The sequence below is a fragment of the Rattus norvegicus genome, chromosome 5, assembly GCF_021556685.1.
Source record: "Rattus norvegicus strain SHRSP/BbbUtx chromosome 5, alternate assembly SHRSP_T2T, whole genome shotgun sequence".
NCBI lineage: Eukaryota > Metazoa > Chordata > Mammalia > Rodentia > Muridae > Rattus > Rattus norvegicus.
Window position 1 is genome coordinate 165,918,167 of NC_141538.1, and position 23,122 is coordinate 165,941,288.

The following is a 23,122-nucleotide window of genomic DNA, read 5'->3' on the forward strand; positions in this document are numbered from 1 at the left end:
CTCCCCAGCCCCACCCCAAACCTTGCTTCCCTAGGCCTGACCAAGTCCAGACTGCTTTCTTCTTTCTCTTTACTGTGCCCCTCCACGACAGTTTCTTCTCTCCGCCTTCCACCTCAGCATAAAAGCAGTGGAAATAGAGCACCGTGCCTGGCATTCTGTGGGTCCTGAGACCTGAAATCTGGTACTTGCCCACGCTTGGGCAGTGAGTGTTTACTCACTGAGCCGTGTCCACAGCCCCCGACCAGTGCTCTATGAGGCTGAACCTTACTCTCACAGTGAACTCTCACAGTGACTCCTCAGCGAGGCGCTCTATGTCCTGACTGACACTGTAAATCCCCAATATGCTCACTACCTAACACACTAAAACCTGTTTTGGTTGGGGGGAAAGGGGAGCTGTTTGCTCCAGACAGGGTTTCTCAATGTGGCCTTGGCTGACCTGGAACTTGTTCTATAGTCCAGGCTGGCCTTGAACTCAAGAGATCTACCTGCATCTGCCTCCCGAGTACTGGTGTTAAAGATGGGGGTCACTACCACCCATCAAAACATGGTATTTTAACAAAATGGCATTGTGTAGTCATTTTAGATATGTAAGATTTAGAGACTACATGCTCCGCAGTTAAATGTACTTTGTTTGACTCCCAGCAACCATTTGTAACTCCAGTTCCAGAGAATCCGATGTCCTCTTCTAGCCTCTGTAGCAGCCAAGCAATACATGTGGTACACATACATATATGCAGGCAGGACAACTCATACACAGAAAATAACAATGAATCTAAAGAAATTAAAAGAAAAGTCTATTTCATCCAATAGGAGAAAGAGACAAAAGGTAAACCAAGACAAAAGTTTCATGTTTAGGCTGATTTTTTTTTTAAAGATTTATTTACTTTAATTATATAAGTACACTGTCGCTGTCTTCAGACACACCAGAAGAGGGCATCAGATGCCATTACAGATGGTTGTGAGCCACCATGTGGTTGCTGGGATTTGAACTCAGGACCTCTGGAAGAGCAGACAGTGCTCCTAACCACTGAGCCATCTCTGCAGCCCTAGGCTGATTTCTTTTTAATGTGATCAAACTGAAAATATGATCTGCCATTCTCTGAATACTGCAGAGACCAAGAGATCACAAATAAACAGAGTGCATCACAGCAGCATTTCCCTTTCCAGTCACATTCTCTCTCTCACACTCACTGTCTCTGTCTCTGTCTCTCTGTCTCTCTGTCTCTCTGTCTCTCTCTCTCTCTCTCTCTCTCTCTCACACACACACACACACACACACACACACACACACACACACACACACACACACACACGCACGCCACCGCCCAGTCCCTCAGGCTATGCATGTGTATAACAAGTACTAGATGTGAACAGGCTTCACAGAAACCAGCCAGCGCTGGACACTCCTCCTCAGGAATGAGGAAGACAAAAGCCCCGGTTACGGTTACGGAAATTCCTAATAAAGACAGATTCCAGGAATCTGCATGTCATTCTCACACTGCAGGACAGCTGTCCCCGTTAGACCAAGGAAATGTCCTGAATCCTTGCCCCAGAGTGGAGCGGCTCCTCCTGCTGCTGCCTGTGCTGCAGACATGCCAACCAATCACTCCACCTGAAACCCTGAACGTGTCACATGGGGCACTACTTTAAGTTTACTTTCCCACATTAAATCTCTTGAAGGAGGAGAAGCTAGGGAGATGGCTCAGTTGATAAAGTTCTTGCAGGAGGACGGGAATTCAGATCTCCCACACCGGTCTCCCCCCCACAGCTGCAGGAAAGCCGCAGCCACGCAGGCTTTGCCTGGGTGCTGGCCCCTGAACTCAGGTCCCCAACCTTAATCATAAGCAGGTGCACCATCCACCAAGCAGCCTCCCCAGCCCCACTGCTCTGCTTTGTTGGTTTTATTTGCAGGAATGAGGCCTGACCGTGGGCCTGCCACACTTTCAGCAAGCACTTGGCTCTCAGGCTAACAGCTCCAGCTCAAGGCATAATTTTCTTTGAAAACTAAGAGATAAATCTGCATCCTGAAATTTAAGTACGCCAAGTTTTGATGTACCTGTCTTGGCTATTACTGACAGGGCTGGAGAGATGGCTCAGTGGTTAGGAATGCAGACTGTGCTTAGCAAGGACTTGAATTCAGTTCCCTGCATCCACAAAGAATGAATCACAACTGTCTGGAACTCCAGGCCCAAGGGATCCCCTCACCTGGCCTCCGCCATTGCACACTTGCTCAAAAGCACACAGACAAACACCCATAATTAAAAATAAAATGAGGGGTTGGGGATTTAGCTCAGTGGTAGAGCGCTTGCCTAGGAAGCGCAAGGCCCTGGGTTCGGTCGCCAGCTCCGAGAAAAAAAAAAAAAGAACCCCCCAAAAAAATAAATAAAAATAAAATGAAATCTTTAAAGTTTCTATTGTATCTTATTATTTTGTGTGTAGGTGTCATGCCCACATGTTACAGCCATGCACCATGTAACCCTTCGAGAGTCCTTAGAGGCCAGAAGAGAGGGTTCTGCTGAGACCATAGTTACAGATCCGCTTAAGCCTCCGTGTGGATGCTGGGACTGAACTCAGAGCCTCTGGACGAGAACTAGTGACCTTACCACTGAGCTATTTATTGCTCCAGCCCAAAATAAAAATAAATGTTTTAAAAAAATTTTAATGACCTGACTGAAAATGCTTATATAAATACTAATATGAACAACCTCCCTGTCAAACACTCCCTGATTTTCCTTAGTTATCTGTTTATTTGGTTCATCTCTTAGTGACTCCTGCATATGCTAATCTTCAAAGCCGGTTATCTTATTTTTGTGACTTTTGCATCTGGCTTTACAGCAACCAGTATTTGCACAGTACTTAACACTGCAGCTTCCTACGATGTCTGATGCTCCTTTGTAGTCCTGGTGCTGGTACTGCACTGTGCTTGCTCTGACTTCACTAAAGGGCTGTGCATACACACACACACACACACACACACACACACACACACACACACACGGACACACACTGAGATACACACACACTCAACGGAGATACACACACTGAGGTACCAATACACACACACACACACTGAGATACCGAGATATACACTATAAATAGTCCCAGCAGGCCAAGTACTACTAAATCCCTTTTCTTTCTTTTTTTTTTTTTTTCTTTTTTCTTTTTTTTCCGGAGCTGGGGACCGAACCCAGGGTCTTAAGCAAGCGCTCTACCACTGAGCTATATCCCCAACCCCTAAATCCCTTTTCTTTACTCAACCTCCCATCTCTTTACATTAAACACAAATGGCTGGCTATCTCCTCTAAGTTATACTAGAGTCCTTTCAAAAGACCTCTTTTTCCCTCACAATTTGAGAACGCAAAGGCCTGAAACAGAAGCAGCTCCCGCAGTTCTACAGCCATGGCCGCACCCAGCCCCACCCTGAGCAAGAGTTGCACCCCACCCACCCATCTCACTTCACATTTCTAGGTGACACTACAACAGGGCTTCCCAATGGCTCTCCTGATGTCCCACACCCTCCCCCAGATTTACCCACACTAACTAGACTGAGGCAGGGAAAGGCACACCGGGGTCAGGCAGCTCAGACAGGCTCGGGCAGGCTCAAACAAACTGCTCCTCTCACTTTAGCAGTTCGTGGGGGTTGGGAGGGTCCACAAAATACTAATTTCAATTTAATAAAATGTAGTCTGCAAAACTGCCTTGATTTTCAACTAAACTTTTACAAAGTAAATAAATTCCAACACACACACACAGAGACATCACTTACAATTTTTACTCTTCAGACTGGTCTCCTAAAAACATTCTTCCCATTTTTAAGTCACACAAACCCTCCAGGTCTCATGCAGACCTACCCCTGCTCCTGCAAAGAGGAAGGGGATGGGGCAGGGACAACAGAAAGACAGTAATCTTTCTAGTTACAATGTCACTTCTGGAGACTCCTGGAGATCCTGACGCAAAGGAGTCAGAGAATAATTAACGAGGCAGCCCTCCCCCTCCTGTGCACCAGATGTGGCTCTAAAGTCCATGCTCAGCTGACAACCCAGGGACCCACACCCCCCACTCCACTTCACAGGTGAGAGAAGCCCACCTCCAGTGATGTGACCTGCTCAAGCACGGGGACACAGCACAGGGTCAGAAGCTGGACCGTGACTTCCCATACACCACCTGTCTCCGCACAGAACACTCCTACAGTGATAAGGTGGCACTGCTGCTGACTGGTTCAGGAAGTCAGCTCTGCACAGAAGCTGGTGTCCAGGCAGTGCCTCCACTCTCTGAGCAGCAACACAGAATTCCTGACTCCCCGTGAGGGTGCAGAGTGGAACATCCGCCCATGTTCTGGTTCCACAGGATAGAAGCATTCTGGCCTGTCAAGAATCCCTTGTTGGGGGGTTGGGGATTTAGCTCAGTGGTAGAGCGCTTGCCTAGGAAGTGCAAGGCCCTGGGTTCGGTCCCCAGCTCCGAAAAAAAGAACCAAAAAAAAAAAAAGAATCCCTTGTTGGCATTTTCGCTAAGTGCCCACTATGTGCCACAAAGCTGCAAAAGATGCTGCACTTGAGTCCTAATGCCCACCCTCAAAGACCTCCAGATATACCAGGAAAGGAGAAGCTAAGTGGCGGTTATGACTGTAATGTCAGGAGTGCACGGGATGAGAGCAGAGGCAGTACAGGAAGGGAGCTCACCCACCCGTGCCTGTATCACAGCCTCACAGGGAGACTATCCACAGACAGCTCAGCATCCTGTATCTTCACCAGAAATAATATGAAAGTAGGATGTGCTGTGCTCACTTTGGTGTCTCTCTTTCCTCTAAGATTTATTTTTATTTATTTTATTTGTTTTTATTGTGTCTGTGGACACAATATGTTCACAAGCATGTTCATACAGGTGCCCATGAAGCAGATGGCATGGAGCAGGGGTTACAGACAGTGTGAACTACCCAGTGCGGGAACTGGGGCCCAGGTCCTCTGGAATAGCAGTGAGAGCTCTTACAGACCGTCTCTCTAGCCCCATGATCTCTTTTAAAACACAGTGTATTTCTATGCTTTTCAGGGCTTACTACAGACTTGGAGAAGCTGAACTAAAAAGCAGGTTACTACAAGACACGCCGATTTCTTCTACTGCTAGTGCAAATCTCATACTGCATCTCTAAAACCTGGAACACTCAGTCGTCACCCTGCTCCACCCACCTTCCCTCCAAGACCAGGTGACAAGGCGGAAACAACTAAGTACAAATCACAGCGAACCCTACCTAACCCGGAAGTGATGCCTGGAACTGCCACAGGCTGCCAACAGCCATGGGAATACAGCCTCCCCAGGAAGGCTGTGTGCCCACCTAGAAAACTAGTCTCCTTCAGGGCTCTCGCTGCCAGGGCCACTTCTGCGAGTGAGCCAGCTGCCTCTCCTGACACGCTCTTGTGCAAGTAACTGCACTGCGCCCCACCCTGCTCCGTCAGGTTCTGTGTCTCGCTGTCAGTGAGACCTTCAGCACCACTCACTGCCCAGGGCCCGCATCTCTATGGCAACCAAAAACTGCAGTGGTTCAGTACAACCAAGTGAGTGTGTCTGTGTACACTAATTTATACCTGAAATGTGAAAAAATTAACACTGATGACTCAAAGCAATTTACCAAACCTTTCTGCAGATGTAAAAATCTTCAGACTAAACAGCCGAGAACTGATGGGGCTGCAAGATGGCTCTCCAGTTAAGAGCACTTGAGAGGAGCCTGGCTCAGCTCCCAGCACACACATGGTGGCTCATGACCATCTCCAACTGAGTTTAGGGAACCTGATGCCTACTTCTGATACTGCAGGCATGCACACGGTACACATGCATGCATTCTGGCAAATCACTCAAAACACATAAAATAAAAGTAAATCAGCCTCTCTCATGTTTAAGTTGAGAGCTGAGTCCGGCAGCACACACTGTAAGCCCAGCACTGGGAAAGTGGGAGCATGAGAGTAAGTCCAAGACTAGCCCGGGCTACTGACTCCCTGTCTCAAAAACAAACAGGCAGGGTAAACTGAGTCTGTCTATCCTCCAGCCAAGCTCAGCCTCACATGACGGACATGAGGTTGTCTGGAGGAAGGCTGGAGTGACATGGAGGTGAGGTAACGAGAGGGCAAGCAAGGCTGTGACAACAGGAGATGAAGGAGCCTCCGAGCGTGACTCAGCTCTCTGTTCCTGTGACTCAGGCATCTTTCTGTTCTAGCTGCAGAAGGCCACTCCAGTGTCCCTGAAATAACCCCTGTCACCGTTAAGCTCTGCGATGGCCTACGGTTGTCTGCTTATAAACACTTCCACTCCCCAGGTCGCTCACCGGTGTGTGGACATCTTGCTTTCTTTACTACTGGGCTCTCAGGAGTCACCTCTCTTACACCGTGTACTAATGTCATATCACTCCCAGGAAGAACTGTGAAGACCCAGCGCACTCAAGTGCCCGAGCTGTGCTCATTTCTGACTTGCGTTTCTTTTTCAGAGCAGGTACAAAGCAGCGGGGGTGAGGGACAGCAGCAGACTGTCAGAGGCAGGGATCTGCAGGAACCCGTGCTGCTTCCCTGACAGCCGTACATTGTCCACACAGGCAAGACACAAGTCAGGGCAGGCGGACTGACACAGGCCGCTGGCAACGCCACCTGACGCCATGGGCCTGCACATGAAGGCGAGGAGCAACTGAGACAGAGGAGCACTGCAGCTACTGTGAGGACGGTGCACAGAGGTGGGACAAACACCAGCCCGGAATACAGACATGGGAGACACCTCCAGAGACATTTTAATTAGTGCAACAAAGAACTTGGTCATTGTCTGGAAATGAGGCATGAAGTAGTGGCAAGTGTACATTTCAGGCCTGGCCACCTACATGAGATAAAACTCTGTAAAGCTAAATACAAGAGACTCCAGGAAAGCAGGGCACACAGGCATGAGACACGGATCTGCAGATCAGCCCCTTGTGAAGCTCAAAAGTCCATGGTGGCCTGCATCTAGGAGGCTGGAAAAAGAGGATTTCCAGAGGCTCTCTGGTCAACCAAAGCTAAAGAAATAACTAAATAAATACTTACTAAAAGAAGAACACAGAGCATAGGAGAAAAACGATTTCAACCTTTGGCATCTATAGGCTTCAAAACACACACACATTCAGACACACACACACACATTCAGACACACACATTCAGACACACACACACACACACACACACACACACACACACACACACAGACATACACGCACGAACGGGAATGGAAGGAGCTGGAGGAGGTAAACGGGAGGCAGGGGAGCCTGTACTCCCATCCCTTGGAGGCTGAGGCAGGAGCATTTCTGAGGTCAGCCTGAGATACAGTGCGACTGTATTAAAAGCACTAAAGGAAGAGAGAAGGGACTGTGGGGGCGGAGCTTCTGGTAGCGCAGTAGCCAGGCTGCTGCATGGCTATCGCGGCTGTTTCTCAGGAAGTTTACAGTGAGACTTGTGAACTTTAAAAAGCAAAGTAGATAACACTCGAAATGTATATAAGAAATACTCAAGTTAATAAAAAAAAAAAAAGTAGAAAGATTTGAAAATCCTACATTTTCCCCAGAAGGGGGCATATTTAATTGGGACTAAAGAAGGCATGATTTCTCAAAAAAGATGAAAGCCTTTAAAAAGAAGCAGGTGGAGCCCGAGGGGTGGCTCAGCGGCTAGAGCACTGGTTGTTTCAGCAGAGGACGCAGGTTCAAGTGCCAGCACCCACCCCCACGGTACTTTATCCACTGAGCAGCGCACCAGCCCAGAGGCCACAGCTTAACGGTTGCTGTCTCCTTACATTTTTGAATACTAGTCCTTGCGGTTTTTAAATGCTTTCTTATACACGTTATTTGAATAATTTTCTCAAATTAAGAGATATGAAGTCAGTTGAGCTAGATAGACTACGGAAAACCTGAATGCCTGACAAGAGTTGTTTGGAGCCTGTAACTCCAGTCTCACAGGATCTCACACCCTCCTCTGCCTCAGAAGGCACCAGACATGTCAAGTGTCACACAAAGATATGCAGGCAAAGTACCCATACACATAAAATAAATTTTAAATTAAAAATAAAGCCTAATGCCCAAAAAACCAAATAAACAAACCTACAAAGGAAAAACAATTTTTTTAAAGGTAGCCAAGGAGCCAAGTACTTTACACTGGAACAAAGCCGCCCTCACACACAGGGACTACAAGGCTGAAACGGCTGCTCCAGGCTCAAGGGTTATGTTTTTAACTCATTTGGGGAACTTTGCTTTGGGGTTTGGAAAATGACCCAGCGGATAAAGAACTTTGCTGAGCAAGCACCAGAGTTCAGACCCCAAAACCTACATAAAAGCTGCAGCTGTGGTGGTCACCCACAGACCCAACACCCAGAAGACGGGATGGAGACCCCAGGGCAAGCTAGCAAGACAAGGCAGGACTAGGGAGCGAAGTTCAGTAATCAAGGAGGGTACCCCGTCCCCCAAAGGGCGGGGGCATGTCCAGGCTATTCATCGACATCTGACTTGGGGAAGGGGCTAGGCACGCCCTGGCATAATGGTCTCATCTTCCAGCACCGCGTGAGGCCCAAGGATCACTCCGTGTGGCACTACACACCTGTGAGCAGAGCACTCGGGAGGCTGAGGCAGGAGGATGCTAAGTTCCAAGACAGCCTGACCTAGGTAATGAGGCCCAAAGCAAAGGGAGGAGGAAGAGAAGAAAGTGAGAGGAAGAAAGGAGAGAAGGGAGAAGGAAGAATAAAGCAGAAGAAAGAAACACTTCACCACCGCTCCATCTGAAATGAAGCAGAAGCCACGGGCAGGGGCTAAGCAGATACTGTGCCATCTCCAGTCCGCCACAAAACCAGAGCCCTTCCAGCTGCGTCTAGCCAGGGCCTCAGCTGCACTCACACCTGCCTGGGTTCCTCTCTGAGTGCAGTTCCTGACTCCGAAGAAGGTAAACAGAGCCACTGACCCGCAGGGAAGCATCAGAACACAGTGGTGTGAAGCTCCCTCTGATGGGCGCCTCCTCACCTGCACAACCCAAGCCCAGAAGAGCAGGGCCCATTCTCACTCACCCAGAGAGCACTTAGTAAACATTTGCTGAACAAATGAGGGAGTCCCCAAGAAAGACAGGCGTGGCAAGTGTTTCCACAGGCATGGGAAGTGTTTCCCGGAGACATACCTCGAATGGATACATTTCAACCCCCAGCTCTTTCCATCCTTTCTGCTCTTTGATCTCTGTGAGGCTCGGATGCTGCTTTCCTTTCCTTTAACTTAGGTTCTGTTTCCCATTAACAGTGTGAGTGTGTGGCAAAGCCGCTATCGTGCGCATCACCCTTGTGAGCTGACTAAATCAGCAGAAGGATCCAGAGCCTCCCTCAGGAAGCACTGTGGGCAGGAAACAGCCTGAAAGGGGGCTGAATTAGCTGCACTGCATCCTGGTTTGCTCATTTGGTTGGTTTGGGGTTTATTGTTTGGTTGGCTTTTGTTTTTTGACACAGGACCTCACTGTGTACGTAGTCCTGCAGGCCTGCACTGCCAAGTAGACCAGGCCGCCTGCTAACTCAGAGCCCGCCAGCCCGCCTCTGCCTCACTAGTGCTGTAATTACAGCCTGGGCCACCATCCCTGGCTCCCTTGGAGTTTTTTGTTTAGTGCTGGGGGTTAAACTTAGGGTTTTATTCATCCACACAAGAGTCTCCCACTCACGTAGCACCCTCAACTCCTTTCCCTTTGGTTTGCCTTTTTTGAAACAATGTCTCATTGTGTAGCCCAGGCTAGCCTTGAACTTTCAGTGATCTACCTGCTTCAACTTCCCCAATATGGGAATTACAAGAATGTGTCACCATACTCAGATTTAAAAAAATGATTCTTACAGCCATAATTCTGTGTCTACACCAAAGAAATCAGGATGGACAAGCAGCCTGCAGTTGCCGGTTGCATCTCTGATCCACTTAGAGTCAATGAGACCAAGCCAAGCAGTAGCTGCTTCTAACCCTGGGCCATAAAGCAGACTCTGGGAGCTGACAAGCCCTAGGAGAATGGGACATCGTGTGCGCTGAAGACGGCCACATAAAACCTGGTCACATGGGCTGGAGAGATGGCTCAGCGGTTAAGAGCACTGACTGCTCTTCCAGAGGTCATGAGTTCAAATCCCAGCAACCACATGGTGGCTCACAACCATCTGTAAAAAGATCCGATGCCCTCTTCTGGTGTATCTGAAGACAGCTACAGTGTACTTATATATAATAAATAAATAAATCTTTAAAAAAAAAACATGGTCACATGGCTCAACTCTGTCAGGGGGAGGGGTGAATAAGCAGATTCCTAGAGCTCACCAGCCAGCCAGTCAAGCCCCGTGAGCTCCAGGTACAGGGAGATCTTATTCATGAAAATGAGGTGGATGGGCAACTGGAGGATACATTAACAGTAACCTCCCCTGGTTCCCACAGGTGTGTGCGTGCATGTGTGTGTGTGCACACCATATCCTGTTAAGAGTGTGTACAGGCTGGCTCTGTGTGTCAACTTGACAGAAACTGGAGTTATCACAGAGAAAGGAGCCTCCCTTCAGGAAATGCCTCCATGAGATCCAGCTGTAAGGCATTTTCTCAATTAGTGATCAAGCATGGGACCCAGCCCACTGTGGGTGGTGCCGACCCTGGGCTGGTGCAAGCCAGGGGAAGCAAGAGAGTAAGCAGCATCCCTCCATGGCCTCTGCATCAGCACCTGCCTTGGAGTGCCTGTCCTGTGCTGTGTGAGCTCCAGTCCTGACTTCCTTTGGTGATGAACAGCAATGTGGAAGTGTAAGCTGAATAAACCCTTTCCTCCCCAGCTTGCTTCTTGGTCATGATGTTTGTGCAGGAATGCAAACCCTGGCTAAGACACAGTGTTAACATTTTTAACTGTCTCACAAAGTGACCATTGTTTCAATCCAAGTATACTTTCCCTAGGGGTGGGAGCACTCAGACTGCTGGTGCACAACTTGCCCAGCAGGCATGGTCTCTGAGTTTAATCACAAAATGAAAGAAACAAACAAGTTTCTTTTATATGTGGTAAAGAAAAATGATTTCTGGGGCTGGAGAGATGGTTGAGTGGTTAAGAGCACTGGCTGCTCTTCCAGAGGTCCTGAGGCATATGGTGGCTCACAACCATTTGTAATGAGATCTGATGCCCTGTTCTGGTATGTCTGAAGACAGCTACAGTGTACTCATATACATAAAATAAATAAATATTTTTTAAAAAATGATTTCTTTAACAGCTTCATATTTCTCTCATCTCATTCAAAAATTTTAATTGCTAATTTTTTTCTGAAGTCCATACTGTCTCCCAAACAAACAGGGAAACTTTACTGTTAGAATTTACAGGAAGAGTTCTGGGCCAGCCTGGGGAGAGTGGGATGATGTCTAAATAATGAAAGCTGTTTTGTTTCACTTTCTAGTAACTTTTATCTCCTTCCCAGAGACAGGTTTCCACATCAGGACATCCATATATTCAAATTTTCTCTGTAAATCTACTTTGCTATCTTTTGAAAATGTAAAGTCTGTTCACTATCTGTGGCTAACCTAAACACCTGATGGACCCTAACTTACAGTCTGTCCATTACCTGTGGCTAACACAACACCTTGTTTACAGATAAAACTTAATAATACTTGGGAGAGTAAGGGAGGAGGACCCCAAGTCAAGGATAACCTAGGCTTTATAGCAAATTTCTGTCTTAAAAAACAAAAACCTAATACTATAAGAAAAAAGTGTGTATTTATGTACACACATCCCTATGGGTTGTGTATTTTGCCCACCTGTCTACCTGTGCACTACCTATGAGCCTGGTTCCATCAGAGGCCAGACTAGAGGGTCAGATCCCTTGAAAACGGACGTGCAGAAGGTTGTGAGCCATCATAGGGGTTCTAGGAATCAAGCCTAAGCATTCTGGAAGAGCAGTCAGTGCTTTCCCTGCCAAACCATCTGCCCTGGATAACACACATACACACACACAATTTTTTTGTTTTTCCATTTATCGAGACAGAGTTTCTCTGTGTAGCCCTGGCTGTCCTGGAACTCCGCTCTGTAGACCAGGCTGGCCTCGAACTCACAGAGATGCACCTCCTGAGTGCTGGGATTGAAAGTGTGCTATCACTGCTAGGCTGGGTTATATTTTTTTAAAAACATGTTATGTAAGTTATGGCCTTATGCATGACTGATATTTCTTGAAAATGAGATGTTATACTATAAATAAAAGATCAGGGATGGAGAGACAGCATTCTTTCAGAAGATCAGGGCTCAATTCCCAGCACTCACGTGGCAGATCATAACCATCTGTGTAACTCCAGTTCCGGGGACCTGACAACCTCTTCTGGCTACCAAAAGCACATGCAGTGCACATAAATACATGCAGGCAAGACATCCACACAAAACAAATAAATCTTCGGGCAGTGGTGGTGCCGCCTTTAATTCTAGTGATGGGAGTCAGAGGCAGGCAGACCTCTGTGAGTTCGTGACCAGCATAGGTCTACATACAGAGAAATCCTGTTCAAACAACAACAACAACAAAATTATTTTTAAAGACATGATCAAGATAGATACTGTATATGATAAAACACAAAAGCTTTGTTAAGAGTGGAGAAATAAGATGCACAACCCTGAACCTTACTGTGAGATACACCCAACTAGAATCTTAGCAGGAGTCAGAGGGCTAGGGCAGGAGACCAGAGGAGGCTCGAGATGTGGCTCGGCAGGAAAGAACGTACCTGACATGCATAGTCCTGGGTCTTACACTCAGAGTCGTAACAACAATAAACCTTATGTAAACCAGGGTCATGGACAGTAATGCCAATGGCTTTACTTCAACAAAGAGTTTGCTAGATGTTGGATAAGCACCAATGGTATTATTAATTGTGTACAATTCAGCCCTCAGGAAAGTAATATGTCCCATGGGGCCACTGTGCCAATGCACTGCACAAACCTCAATGTCAGGAGACAACACGTACAGTCATCCCATACATGGGGAAGCCAAGGCTCACCCAATTAGCTGGTACAAAGAAAATACAGGTATATCTGATCATGAATCACAACTCTAATAAATGTTTCTTACAAGCATCCCCTGGACACACCTAATCAGCCTTAATGTAGCAATGAAAAAGAAAAACCTACTAACACATGGCAAAAACTAGGGTCACAAAGAGACGCTGTCTTGTTCTGTCCACCTGTCTACTCAAACACTTGTCCTGGGCCATTCTATGCCCAGCCCTGTGCTAGAAACTAGAAAAGGGACTAAGTAACCATAAACTGGGAGCCTGTGCTCCAGGGGGTACACATCAGTGAACAGACAAGAAAGGCCATGGGACCGGGATTAGACCGGAAACCAAATTTTAATGAACACCTTTTCCTTCTCTCAAGCCCTCCCCCTCAGCTCAACTGTTGTTGCTGGAATGGTACAGTGAGGTGGGGTTACACCTTCACCTGAGCCTCATGATCACGCCTTAAAACCTTTCAGAGCCAGGCACGATGGTTCACACCTCTAATCTCAACACTTGAAGACTGAGGCACCCACCCACGGAGGGCAGCCTGGGCTATGAGAACTAAGGCAACCCTACCTCAAAAACCAAAACCAACCAAGCACACACTATTCCACATCTACTGCTACAAGCAATTTCAAAAGAACGACTGACCAGTTTGCCCCAAGGATGGAATTGAAGTATGCTATCCTCCTTAGTCCATTCTGCGCGCCCACACCTCCTGTCCCCATTGGTATGAACTGCTCCACACTTCCACAGCAGCTCGTCACACTGCTGAACACACCAACTCCAGAGCTCACTGGAGGACCAGACTTCCTCATCCCTGACCTCTGGAGGACCAGGACTCCCTCATCCCTGACCTCGGTAGGACCCTGACTGAGGAGGAATACAATACCTATGTGATGAAATTAAACAGATCACTAATAGTCAGATCTCCACCACCTCCATGTTTTCATCAGTCTTGAGTTTGTTGTCCTAACAGCCTGCCTGGTTCCCCCGCCCCCCAGCTGTGATGAGGAGCATGCACCACCAGAGCGGACTTTTCTAAATTCATACATAGGCTAGGCTGGCCTACATACTGAGCTCTGGTTCTGGGCCTACCAAGGCTACATAGTAAAACACTGTGTCAGAAAGTACACACACACACACACACACACACACACACACACACACACAAATGATCCTGTGTTCAGTGCTCCCCTGACAGAACACGACTTACTTCTGGATCTCAGGCCCAAAGCAGCAGACCAGAACAAAAAGCAAATCGATTTCACATTTACTCCTACCTCACGGGAATGGAGAAAAACAGTAAACACTGAATAAAACCTCCTGAAAAAATAAAGAAATTAGCCCTAGTTTAATTTTCTTTTTAATTTTATGTGTCCAAGAGTTGCTTGTGTGTATGTCTGTGTACCATGTGCTTGCAGAGGCCAGAAGAGGGCATCAGATCCCCTAGAAATGACACTATACAGGGTTATGAGCCACTTTGTGGGTCTTAGAAATTAAAGCCCCGCCTTCTGGAACCACTGCTCCTAACCAATGAGCCATCTCTCTCCAGCCCCATTTTAACTTTTTTAAAAAAGGATAAAAGTAGTGATCAGAATAGGGAAAAATAAAATGTAAAAGACCCAACCTGCAAACTTCCCCGTTAAACCTATGGCTCCCATCAACACCCACAGTGGCTTCCTAGGGCCTGCCCTACCTCACTTCCGAGCTCACTCCCCCACTGTCTTCTGACTCAGGCAGCTACTCCTGTTAAGGTCCTGTACCCACAGCACTGCCAAGGCCCACAGTCGCCTCCACATCTGTCCCTAAGGACTTCCCATGTAGCTCTGACAACCTGAGTTCAAGCCCATGTAAAGGTGAAAGAAGAGAACTACTCCACAGATGTTGTCCTCTGACCTCCATGCTTGTGCTGTGGCACACACACACACACACACACACACACACACACCCCATGCACGACACACAAAAATAAGCTGCGAAGACGGCTCAGTTGGCAGAGCACCTGCGAACACATAAGACATCAGGGGAGGGGGCTTGGAAGGGAGCTAGGATTTACCCATGTAAAATTGGGGCTCCCAGGCAAGCATTTGTAGGCCCAATCCCTAGGGAGGGAGTAGAGACAGTTGTGTCCCTAGAGCTCACTGGCCAGGTAGCCTAGCCAGTCCGTGAGTTCCAGGCTCAGAAACATTATCTTAAAAAAACATGACTTACAATGAGAGTGAGAGGCACCGGACTTTGCCCTCTGGCCTCCAGAGGCACTTGCACATCTGCACACAAACACATAGCACATGCATGCATACATACACACACACACACACACACACACACACACACACACACACACACACACCCCAACAGCTAAGCTATGTTGCTTAGGCCATTTTTCTGGACTGTCTGCTCCATCACTAAATCACCATCCTAACTACCATACAGATCTTGGACCCTGGAAATTATATACGTGACCCTGACTTGGGGTCAGCATGGGCACAGGTGACCCTCACTAAACATCTGGTAAAATAATGACACCTGGGCCATTAAGATGGCTGACCAGGTAGAAGTACTTGCACCAAGCTTGGTCCCTGGCTCCCAGAAGGAGCAGAAAAGAACCAACGCTGGTCTGCAGCAGTCTCCGACCTCCGCATGAATACCGTGCCCTGCACCGTGCCCTCCCCTGACACCGTAGAAAACAGCCAGCATGCCCACACAGCCCGCATGCCCACACAGCCCATAGCTGTAGGGCAGCTGGGGAATGAGTCAGATCATTTGCTGGCTTCACAACACTGGAAGGAAGTAGCTGAGCAGGAGGCCAATCAGCTTTCACGTAGAAAGGAAGTATGGGCTGCCTAAGGAATGCCCTCGGCTACAGTGCAGGTGCACTCAGACCAGGAAATCAACTTCATTAGCATTCCTGGGATGGACGGACGCTGGAGAAAACTCAGGAAAAGGAGGTGTCTGGGCCAGCTCCGGACTTTGCCCAAGAGACAGTAACAAGTATGCTGGATAGTTTTATGTCAACTTGACCTAAGCTGGAGTCACCTGAGAGGAGGGAGCCCCAGATGAAAAAAATGCCTCCGTAAGCCTGGGATGTAGGGAAGCCTGTAGAGTACCTTAATTGGTGATTGATGGGGATAGGAACAGCCCTTAGTTGGGGGAGCCATCCCTGCACTGGTGGTCCTCAGTTCTATAAGAGAGCAAGCCAGTAAGCAGCAGCCTCCATGGCCTCTGCCTCTAGGTTCCTGCTGTGGGTTCCTGCCCTGACTTCCTTCGGTGGTAAATCATTACCTGGAAGTGTAACCTGAAGTAAACCCTTTCCTCCCCAAGTTGCTTTGGCCATGGTCTTTCATCACGCAATCGGAACCCTAACTAGGACAACCAGGGACAAGGAGGTGCCACCAAGGGACCGGAAACAGGGCTGCTGACTGGAATGTCAGGACCCCACATCAGGGCAGAAAGCCCTCCCAGGTGGCCAGCCCTGGCAGGTCGGGAAGTTGTATGCCCAGTGCACTACATTCTATCCTCTTTCAGTGAGCATCTTTATTTCCAACACCCATCCTACCACAGCATACCAGGGAAGGGCAGGAGGGAGAGGACTTGTGTTTCCACCATCTAAGGGTCCTGGCTGCTAAAGTTTCCTTGGGTTTTCTTCCGCAGGAGGACGTGGGTTCAGATCTGGGAAGAAGGGTCTGAACAGGAAGGGTCACTGTCTTCCCTTTCTAACATGAAAGCTTTTGGCTGAACAGGCAGCTGCCCAGTGAGAACTGTTTCTCAGCCTTCCCAACGAGTAGCCGTGGCTGAGTGCCGTAGGCTTTGCCCAGTGAGAGGCAATCAACCAAAGATGTGAGCAACATCTAGGGGGCTGGAGAGATGGCTCAGCGGTTAAGAGCACTGACTGCCCTTCCAGAGGACCTGAGTTCAAATCCCAGCAACCACATGGTGGCTCACAACCATCTGTCATGGGATCTGATGCCCTCTTCTGGTGTGTCTGAAGACAGCTACAGTGTACTCGCATATATAAAATAAATAAAATCTTTTTTTTAAAAGATTTATTTATTTATCCTTATATATAAGTGCATATATAAAATAAATAAAATCTTTTTTTAAAAGATTTATTTATTTATCCTTATATATAAGTGCATATATAAAATAAATAAAATCTTTTTTTTAAAGATTTATTTATTTATCCTTATATATAAGTGCATATATAAAATAAATAAAATCTTTTTTTTAAAAGATTTATTTATTTATCCTTATATATAAGTGCATATATAAAATAAATAAAATCTTTTTTTAAAAGATTTATTTATTTATCCTTATATATAAGTGCATATATAAAATAAATAAAATCTTTTTTTTAAAAGATTTATTTATTTATCCTTATATATAAGTGCATATATAAAATAAATAAAATCTTTTTTTTAAAAGATTTATTTATTTATCCTTATATATAAGTGCATATATAAAATAAATAAAATCTTTTTTTAAAAAGATTTATTTATTTATCCTTATATATAAGTGCATATATAAAATAAATAAAATCTTTTTTTAAAAAGATTTTATTTATTTATCCTTATATATAAGTGCATATATAAAATAAATAAAATCTTTTTTTTAAAAGATTTATTTATTTATCCTTATATATAAGTGCATATATAAAATAAATAAAATCTTTTTTTTAAAAGATTTATTTATTTATCCTTATATATAAGTGCATATATAAAATAAATAAAATCTTTTTTTAAAAAGATTTATTTATTTATCCTTATATATAAGTGCATATATAAAATAAATAAAATCTTTTTTTAAAAAGATTTATTTATTTATCCTTATATATAAGTACACTGTAGCTGTCCTCAGACACACCAGAAGAGGGCATCAGATCCCATGACAGATGGTTGTGAGCCACCATGTGGTTGCTGGGATTTGAACTCAGGTCCTCTGGAAGGGCAGTCAGTGCTCTTAACCGCTGAGCCATCTCTCCAGCCCATAAAATCTTTTTAAAACAAAAAATCTAAGCTGTGCATGAAAGAGTCTGTCCTCCCTTTTCCTCTCCTCCCTGACTAAATGCGGACACACTTTGCCAAGAGATGAAGCCGTATGTTAGGGAAACATACAAGACAGTGGCTGGGCGCAGAGTTGCCGTGCCAGCCTTCCGCCTCCTACCCGGCCTTAGGCTCAATAGCCATCTGGTTAAGCATCTCTGTTGTGACCCCCAGCCCAGTAACGAGCTGACTCCTCTGCACCGTCGCCTCAACCCCACAGCCATCCTGACTCCCAAACCAGCAGCCCTGGCTGGCTGCCCCCCATCATCTTCCTAGTACTTCCACAGTGACCTCCCGCCTTTCTCTCGATTTCCCCATTTCCCTGTTAATCTATTCTCTTCATAAAGGAGAGAATGGACTCTTCAATAACATAAGTCATTTGTGTGCTAGCTAGTTTTTGTTTTTTTTTTTGTCAGTTTAACACAGTTTAGAGTCACTTGAAACATCTCCGTTGAGGGGACTGGCCTCGACAGAGCAGCCTGTGGAAATGTCTGTAAACTTGTCTAGATTGACCACTGCTGTAGGAGAGTGCAGCCCCCAGGGATTAGCAGCATCCCTTAGGCAGGTAGGCCTGAGCTATGGAAGGTCAGTGAGCAACTCAGAGAGCAGGCCAATAAGCGCTGTTCCTCGAAGGACTCCACTTCAGTTCCTGACCTGACTTTCCTCAGTGGTAAAATGTGATATGAGAGTTGTCAGAGGAAATAACCCTTTCCTTTCCTCCCAAGTTACTTGTATCCCATCAATAAAAATCCTAAGACACAGTAAACCTCACACTACAATGCAGCAGTGTACAACTCTGAGCCCAGCACTGAAGGCTCAAACAGGTGGATCCCTGGATTCAGAGCCGCCTGATTTACATAGTAAATTCCAGGCCAGCCATGGCCACAGCGACACCTGTGTCAAAAAGGAAACAAGAACAAGTATGAGCTGTCACAGGCTGCAGGCTGCACCAATCGTCTCTGTACCAGCAAGAGAAAGGGAAAAACTGCCCATGGAGCCACAGCAAAATGCTTTATGACTGAACAGGGACAAGTAGGGCATGGTGGTTTATGCCTATAGCCCAAGGGTTTAGGGGGCTGAGGCAGGAGGATTGCCCTCAAGGTCAGGATGGGAGGCAGTGAGAGCCTGTGCAAAAAGGAGACAAGGACATAGCAATAGTCACTTTGCCTCAAGATCTCTTTCTCAATAATGTGGAGCACCCTGGCCTTCAGCTGCACAGTCCCCCTGGGGGCTAAGGCAAGCAGACTTCTGTGAGTTCAAAGGTCAGTGTGAGCTCCTAACAAGCTCAATTCTAACTGTACGTTCAGTTGCCAAGTACAGCACAGCTTCAGGAACCAGCCTTCTGCCCTTGTGAACTTTGCTGACACTTGGATGTTGCCTGGCTATGAAGAGCTGCTGACAGGACTCCAACCACACACCCCACTGCCATTTCCATCCCTCTCTCCATACATACAAAGCAGCACTTGCTTATGGAGCTGAGACCAAGCACAGCATGTGTGTTATGCACTTATGTGCAGGTGCGTACCCCCCTGTGGAGGCCAGACGCCCACCACTGGTACTCTCTTCTGCTGCCTTAGTTTTTGAGACATGGTCTCTCTCTGAACCTGATGTTTCTGGAGCCAGCTAACTTGATGGCTGGCCCTGAAGTCTGAGGATCTCTCATCTCCACTGCTCAGCTTCAGGACCAAGCCCTGGCACTACCCCAGTTTTCCCTGCGGGTGCTGGAGACTCTGAACTCCTATGTCATCAAGTCATCAAGCCTGGGCAGCAGGCACAAGCTTGGCCATTTCTCCAACCCAAAGCATGTTTGCTTTTTAAAGGCAACTGTATGTAAGAGACTGCTCAAAGGGACATCCACAGGTGTAACCAGATTTGCACATGGGCAGGAAACAGCCATGTCACACACCAACTGGTCAACAGCAATTAAACCTGCCACAGTGAGAAGCATCCCAACCCCAAGTACTAACACAAGGACAGGACAGGGAAGGTGGTAGCTCAACTGACAGAAGCGTGGGAGAACGCAGCAGACTCCGGCTCTCACCACTGGGCCCCTCACAGCAGGCCCCAAGGTGGCGTAACAATCTGCCCCAAAAAAGTTCCCCATTGTCCCTTAAATTCTTCTCAAAAATTCTGGGCTGTGGAGGTGGCTCTGTGGTTAAAGTGCATACTGTACTGTACCGTAACGTATGGTCCTGTAAAGGCATAAGGACCCAAATTCAGAAACCCAGCACCCACAGAACAGCCATGTACACTCCTGGTTGTAAGTCTGACTACATCTGGAAGTTAACTAAAACCCAAAGGATGAGTGAAGGATTTCTTTCTTTCTTTTTTTTTATTTTTCTTTCCCGGAGCTGGGGACCGAACCCAGGGCCTTGCACTTGCTAGCAAGCGCTCTACCACTGAGCTAAATCCCCAACCCCGAGGGATTTCTTTCTTAATGAAATCGTTTGGAGTGGGAAGGCCCACTTCTAATCTGCATCCTTGAGGTGGGCAGATCCTGCAGTAACCTGGGCCACACCTTCTACTGGAAGCCTATATTAAGCACATGGAGGAAGGAAGCTTGCTCTCCACACAAGTGCACTCCCTCACTGGCGTTCGTGTTGCTTCTTCAGGATTTCAAGTGTATGTAGAAGCCCAGCGGAGACATCCAGCCTTGTACACCAAACAACTACTGGATTCTTAGACCTTCTTTTGGTAGACTGCCATTGTTGGACTAACTGGATCATAGCTTGTGCCCCTTCTAATAAATCCTACAGGGAGGGAGGGAGGGAGGGAGGGAGGGAGGGACCTATTCTCTAAGTTCTGTTGCTCTAGAGAACCCTGACTAGTACACCACGTATGGCAACACACCTTTAACCCCAGTGCTGGGAGGCCACAGACAGGGAGCGCGCAGGGTTTCACTGGCTATTTTAGCTAACACGGTGAGTTCAGGGCCAGTGATGATGTGGTTTGGATAAGAATGACTCTATTACCTAGGATGGTGGCAGTGCACACCTTTAATTGCAGCACTCGGGAGGAAACGGTGGATGGATCTTCTGATTTCAAGACCATCCTGGTCTACATGGGAGTCTGGGGGAGGATTAATTGAATTTATTATTTTAATTCTAATACTCCTCTCCATGGCTCATACACCTAATGCTTAGTTATCAAGGGGTAGCACTATTTGAGAGGCGCAGCCTTATTGGAGAAGTGTGTCACTGGGAGTGGATTTTGAGGTTTCGAAAAGCCCACGCCAGGCCCAGCATCTTATCTCTCTCCCCACTTGACTAAGACAAATGAGAAATCCCATCTCAAACACTAGGGTGGCAAGCAAGCAAAAAGACACCTGACATCTACCTACGGTCTTCATATATGCACACACAGGCACACTCACACACAGGCACATTCACAAGCACACAAGTACGCACGCACCCACACACATTCATGTGTGCACACATTTTCACACACACACACACACACACACACATTCATGTGTGCACACATTCACATACACACATGCATGCAACACACAAATAAAAGACACCTTTTCTTTCTTTTTTTTTTTTTTTTTTTTTTGGTTCTTTTTTTCGGAGCTGGGGACCGAACCCAGGGCCTTGCGCTTCCTAGGCAAGTGCTCTACCACTGAGCTAAATCCCCAAACCAAAAGACACCCTTTCTAAGCCAAGCGTAGTCTCAAGCCTGCAGTCTCAGGTACTCAGGAGGCTGAGGCCAGCCTGCATTATGTAATAAGGCCTCCCTCCCCTCAACAATGCCAGCGTGATAACCACTGACTTGAATCCCAGCACTCAGAAGCAGAGGTAGATGGATCTCTGTGAGTTTGAGGTCAGTCTACGGTGTACACATGATAGTTCTAGGCTTGCTAGAGCCACAAATTGAGACCTTATCTAAAAGGAACTGTTTTAAACTTCCCCCAATGCTCTGGGGCTAGAGACTGATGCCTTAGTGGTTAAAAGCATTCACCGCTCTTATCGAAGAGCAGGGTTCGGTTCCTACATGATGGGTCCCCAGCACCTACTAATATCTACATTCAGGCACTCAAATAAATTATATACTTTAAAAAAAAAAAAGCCACCCCTGAAACTGACCCCAGTTTTTCAATTCCTTCAGGCTACTTTGTTTTCCTTTATAGGGCATATCATCAAAAACAGCCGATGTGCGGGGTTGGGGATTTAGCTCAGCGGTAGAGCGCTTGCCTAGCGAGCGCAAGGCCCTGGGTTCGGTCCCCAGCTCCGGGGGAAAAAAAAAAAAAAAACAGCCGATGTGCCCAAGTATTATCTGCTTTCTATGAAGAACACACCACCCCCAGAAGCAGTTCTCAGTGGTACTGGAATGCAGGAAGTGAACTACAAGCGCACAGAGTCAAATGCCCAAGGCAGACATGTCAGTAGCTCACTACAGATGCCCTCCTGCCTTCAGCAGCAGCCGGAGCTATGCTATCGGAGGCCGGCACCCCTGGCTGTAACAACCGGACAGTAGAAGTCCAATGCTTCCCAGTGTTCCTCCTCCCTACGCATTAGGCTCTAGATTGGAATCCAGATCCCACATTAACTGGCTTATGCCTTGGGGCTGGTAAACTGCTTGCCTGTTTACATGTCTTTCGGCAAGCTGATTAATTTTTATTAACCTAGATTTTCCTATCTGTAAAATGGAGACAATAATGGCAAAGGTAGTAGGGGAATTCAGAGCTTACAACAAAGAAGTCCTTGAGTGTCAGGTAACGTCACCACTATCATTGTGTCTGTCTTCAGGAGGACGAAAAAGGGCTGACAAGATGGCTCAGCGATTAAAAGCAAACACTGTTCTTGCAAAGGACCTGAATTTGGCTCCTAGCATCTCACGACCATCTGTAATTCCAGGTCCAGGAAAATCTGTCTCGTCTCTAAAGGCAACTGCATGTACACACACACCGCCCCCCATACACACACATACACTTAAAAAAATAAAATAAATAAATAGATCTTTGGTGGGGGGAGGGAGAGAGGAATTTGAGTACAAAACCCAAGTGAAAATCACCAAGCAAACTCACCACGTGTGTGAGTGAGTGAGTGAGTGTCTGTCTGTCTGTTTGTCTGTCTGTCTTTGAAACAAGTTTCAT

The 23,122-nt window shown here is 46.8% G+C and overlaps 1 protein-coding gene across 3 annotated transcripts in view; it reads right to left on the minus strand.

Moving 5' to 3' along the window:
• The window catches only part of Ube4b (ubiquitination factor E4B), a 103,941-nt gene that overhangs the window by 75,542 nt on the left and 5,277 nt on the right, over nucleotides 1-23,122 (minus strand).